Genomic DNA, 6,000 nt, shown 5'->3' on the forward strand with positions numbered 1-6,000 from the left:
GACGGCGAGAACTGAAGACGCATCAGTTTGAAAACTTTTGCAAATGCTTTTTTTCTTCTCATCGTAGTGCTGAAAAACATGAAAGCCCTTGATTACATATTGATTTGAACTCAAAACACTATGAACAGACCAGCTTTTCATTATTTGCAAGTACTCTGATCACAAAATGTTTCAAAAATCTTAATCTTGATATGAAATAATGCCCCAAAAAAGTCCTTTCTTCTGACTATCCATCCATCCATCCATCCATTTTCATCCGCTTTGTCCGGGGCCGGGTCGCGGGGGCAGCAGCCTAAGCAAAGAGGCCCAGACCTCCCTCTCCCCAGCCACCTCCTCCAGCTTATCCGGGGGAATACCAAGGCGTTCCCAGGCCAGCCGAGAGATATAATCTCTCCAGCGTGTCCTGGGTCTGCCTAATGTAAGTCTAATATTCGCTCTGTTTTTGGTCTCCACCAGCCTATTTAGCCTGATCATAATCACTAACAAACCTCCAACTTCATGTTATGTTGCTGAATATGAAGTACGCATCAAAAGCTGCCAGTCACAGCTGAAAAAGGAGAACCAAATGATAAAGTTTTGAAGTGCAAACAGTTAGACCGTGTAGCTGTAAAGTTAGAACTGCCTGTGTTTGCTTACAAATAATATTAATATGAAAATACAATCAGAGTCGCTTAAAGGTTCATAAACAGGTTATAGAGGACTTCTGATGTTATTGGATGTGATAAATGGTGGTCTTCAGTGATTAGATGTCTCTTTCCAGGCCTTTTTTTTGCTAAATGAATGAGATCGTGGTGTACGCAGAACTGAATAAAAATACGTTAATGAACAGGAGGTACAGGGGTTTGGACTCAGCATGCAGTAAAGAAGGAATTTCGTGTTTATAAATGTGCGTGGTGTGAACTATTTGACAACAGCCATGTGAACGTTCAGTCATGACTAAGTCTCTCTTGCCATATTCTGTTTTCTCCCATGGGAAATGTGGTGCTGCATCCTGTGTGTCTGATGATGCATCCACTTTTTACATGGAAACTATGACTGTAACACACGCAGACTTGTTTTTGTCACTTTGAAGGACACTGCATTACATCAGTCCTTTAGCCAGCAACAAAGACTTAACCCCGATGTTTCACGGTTTACCGTGAAACATCGGGGCAGGTCTTTCGTGTCCAGTTGGGGAGGAGAAGCACAAACTCTCACTTGGGCGGGTTACAGAGTATATAACTGTTATACAGTTATATAAAGCAAAAATAGTCATAGTTTATAATCTTCTCCTGGGTCTATCCATTTGTTTGCCTTCCCCGTGGTCTTAAAACAAGGCCAGCAGCATTTATTTATAAAATGCCTATGCAACAACTTTAATGGGCTGTATTTTTAATTAATATTCCTCATCAAGTCAGCATTAAATACAACCAGAGATCTAATCCAAGTGCTAGTAATCATTTTGGCATTGAATATTCAGACACTACAACAGCGTCTCTGTTTCTCCTGTGAGCTGGAATCATAACTCTGACCCTTATTATGTCTCCTCTGCTTTAACACTGTGCCTCGGGCCCTTGGTTGTTATTTTAAATCTTTGCTAATTGTTGGACTTTGGCTTGGTTCCTTTCCATCACCTTATGAAATCCAGTTCATGTAATGAATGTGTATTGTGTTCTCTCCCTTTCTTTCTGTGTGTGCGCACACGTGGTGAGTTTTACTGGCTGGCGATATCAATGTATTCGGGGCATGCTTGTGTAAATAGAGTGAGGTCACAAGTGGGGATCATTTCCACTTTCCCTTACATGAATAATATTATTGTAAACTATCTGTGACCTGACCTTTCTGCTATAACTTTCCTGCTGAATAAAAACACATGTGGCCGATCTGGGGAAGGTTGGCCGCCATTCGAACACTGTGTTGCTGATTGATGACATCACAGCTTCCCAGCGTGAAAGTGGCAGATTAGGGTAACTCTGGACGCTCGTAAAGCGGGAGTTTTGTGCTGTATTTTAGCTTCTAGTCATGAAAACAATAGGTGGTTTTTCTCAACAGATAATTGCATGTTTGAGGCATTTATGTATTTATATTCCACTGGTGATTGTCTCTGCCAAGTTGCTCTTTAATTTTGGACACTTTCTAGTGCTTAACGTATGTTGGGTTTGTCAGTGGATGAGCATGTGGATGTGTGTATGAGGGAAATAAGTATGTCCTGTCTTGAAAACACACAGAGTGTGTAGGGAAATGGGGGATGAGGATGTATTTATGTGAAGTGACGGTGGTGGCTGGGGGCATGATTTCAAGGTCGGACAGGAAATGCCTGTGCAGATGGAACAGTAATGCAGACACACTGAGAATGGTATACAGGAAACAGCCTACTCTGCAGCTGTGTGTGTGTGTGCGCTCGACATTACCAGCAGCAGCTTGCTATTATAGAAAGAAGAAGCAATATATATGTATGTAGTAAGAGTGCAGAGATCTGTGGCATTGCACGATGTCACAACTGGAAATGTGAGGCACTCTCTATCGTGCTCTCTTTTCATCCTAAACCGTAGAACAGTTTGACATTTTTTGAGTTTAACTGAACTTCTTGATATTTATCTTATAGTAAGGTCCATATGTTTTTTGGACACACATTTGGGTTTTATTTTGGTAAATTTGCTTCTACACACAACTGCAGTGGATTGGAAATCAATTAAATGAGCTTAGGTTCAGACTTCAGTTTTAATTTGAGGGGTTAGCAGGAATTTTTTCATTAACTGTTAAGGAATCACAAGAATGTTTATACACAGTCCCCCTTTTTCAGGAACTTAAAATGAATCGGACCATTGACTGACAAGCAGTTTCACAGGCGGGTGAGGCCTGTTCTCTCGTTATTTCGTGATAAATTAAACAGATTAAAGATCTAGATTTGATTCAAAGTATTTAACGTCTGTTTAGTGTCTTTTCACTGGAACTCTCAATATGACGTACAAGGAAATGTTGATGCAAGTAAAGGAGGCCATCGTTAGTCTGAAAAACCAAAATAAAACTGTCAGAGAGACAGCAACAACTGCAGGAGCAGCTAATCCAACAATCTCGTACATCCTTAGAAACAAATAATGAAGTGACCAGCTCAGCAACATTGAAACCCCCCTGAAAACACTGAAGGAGATCACTGAAGGGGATGATACAGAATTATTTCAGGGGTTCAGAAAAACAACTTCACAACATCGAATACAGTCAAGAAACACAGATAGTTTGCAACAAAGTGCAAACCACTGGTTACACTGAAGAGGAGCAAGGCCAGATTAGACACAGTTCGGGAAAAATTATTCTATCAGACTCATGTGAGGAGAAAAGTATTTAGCTCGTGATCATCATACATTACAATATCATCTGTCAAACGTGGTGGATACAGTGTTATGGCATGGGTATGTATGGCTGCCGGTCACTAGTGTTTATTGAAGATGTGACTGCTGGCAAAGGTGGCAGGATGAATTGTGAGGTGTACATGACCATACTGTCTGCTCAGATTCAGTCAAATGCTGGAAAACTGATCAGAGTTTCACATTACAAACCTAAGAGTTCAGTATATTCTTCAGTGGCGAAGTTAGTCACCTGATCTCAACACTTGAAATAGCGACGGTGAGTTTAACAGACTGACAGTGGCAGAGTGTCCACACTGCAGATTATATATATAACTTTACAAATTTAACATGTCAGCTATAATAAAATCTATCTCCTTATAAAGGGGCTGTGAACGGGGAAATTTGCTACAGAGACAAGAAATCTTATTTGTACCGCACTGTAGACATGTTTATTTCTGATGTAACAGTGGCTATTTTAATATGGGAGACTTTCCTTTAGAACTGGCCATTGGAGGACATTCGAGGATGCTTTTTCTCCTACTGTTCTGTAGTTCTCACTGTGTACATCTAACATGTTTAGTTTTCTGTCTAATGCTTGAATTAAGCTTTCAAGAAATGTAACTACAGGACACAGCCTGCAACTATTGTGATTGGCCTGTTCAGTACTCTCGATTCCTCCTGTGTGTTTGCGACTACTTTTTCGCCACAGATTTTATATTTATCAGTGAGAGAATAACAATCGTCATCTCATATAAGGAATAATAATCATAGCATCAATATAAGGACTCACAAATGTCAGCAAACTCCTGGAGGGAGATGACTGAAACTGTCGCACCGGATGTGAGGCATTGTGCAAAGGACAAATATGTTTGTCCCCCCCACAAACTGACCACAACAAAGAGTGGGGACCTAGGAGGGACCCCCCCCCCCCCCCAGCCTTTTATTTATTTTTTTCTGCTGACTGGCCACATATAAAACACTGGGACATGACCGCATGGTAATTAACACATAATGCACCACACACAAGCATAAGGAGGCGATGGTTACGTTGTAAGCGCTACGAAGACTTCCCTCAGAAGTCCAAATCAGACCTTAGTCTGCAAACAGTGTGGACTCAGCATCAGTTCAGCAAGTAATGTCTGGTGTGATTAAACATCCTGTCTTTTCCACCATCTTCTAATAACTATCACAGTGTAGATGCAAATTTGGGCACATGTTAAGCCAGTTGTTTTCGTCTTCCTTTTTCTATCTATGTAATGGACTGAAATACGGGTCACTCATGCAGGAAACCATACATCTCCCCCTGGGGCAAAGGGGACTTCCCCTGTTAAGTTAGAGAAGCATAGTGTAGTGGCTGAACACTCGAGTGGGGTTCACAGTTGACAGATTTTCATGTATTTATACAGTGAGTGTTTGCCAACTTTAAGACTGGGGCCATGGGACATTTAAACAAAGGTGCTTTCCATTATAACACCCATGACTCAAAGGGAAAATATGCTAAGTTTTCTGCACTAAAAGGACAGTGTAAAATGTAGATTTTAGCACTAATATCAGCTGGTAACGTGCAAATTAAACACGTGATATATTTGATTAAATTAGAGTATTTCAGGAGGTACTTTCTAGTTTAAGGAGTAATTTAAAGGGCATGCACGCAGACACACAAACATTCCCTCACTAGGTCACTGCTTTGATTGACAGACAGACAGGTAAACCACAGGGCATTCCAAGGCTGCTCAGGTGTGTGCCTGAGTGTGTGTGTGTGTGTGTACATGCTGCAGGCTCATCACTATTCATCAGGCTGCGCTGTATTTGCGTCTCATCTACATACTGGTCCAACAGGGAACAGATTAGCATTAGAGAGAGAGGAAGATGGAGGAAAGTAGAATCACTTTAATTTTTAACAAGATGATATGAAGGAGACACAAAGACCCAAGTACTGCTGCTGCTGACAAAGCCAGGAGAGAGAGAGAGAGAGAGAGAGGGCCGGGTGATGCTTGTGAGAGTGTGGGAGATGGGGGGAGGTGGGGTGTGAGACGGCTGAGGTAAGGAGCACCACTGGCACCGATCACGAGAGAATGAGGGCTGTGGAAGTGGAAATAAACAGCGGATCTGTGTCTTCCAAATGAAAATAACTTTAAAGACAATCCCGTGTTAATGTTGCACATTGATCTCTCCGTCAGTGTGCCTCATTCGTTCGCCACTTGCGTTTGTAGGAACTAGGCAGAACTCACATATTAAACGTTCATAAATAAATAAGTGGGATAAACAATGTAGCACAGTCGCAATGGAGTCAATATCTCATTAGTGGACTGCACACAGGCAAACATGCATAAATAATTCCCGAAACATGTTATTTACCATAAAATTTGAGAGCCTCGTCGGCTGCACTGTTTTTGTGTGACCTTCTTTTTTTATACGTGTTTCATTAGATTCTTGTCAAAAGAAGCCAGAAGTAGTGACAGTAGAAGGTGCTGCACCTGTGTGCATATATTTTTCTCCTTTTACAAAATTGCAACTACACACTGAAATTTATATATATATATATATATATATATATATATATATATATATATATATATATATATATATAGCACTAGGTGCGGTGACTCCCAAGCTAGGCGAGTGGCTCCAGCAGATCCCGGGAATAACATCGGAGATCTCTGTCCAGAAGAGC

This window comes from Astatotilapia calliptera, chromosome 10, assembly GCF_964374335.1.
Source record: "Astatotilapia calliptera chromosome 10, fAstCal68.1, whole genome shotgun sequence".
NCBI lineage: Eukaryota > Metazoa > Chordata > Actinopteri > Cichliformes > Cichlidae > Astatotilapia > Astatotilapia calliptera.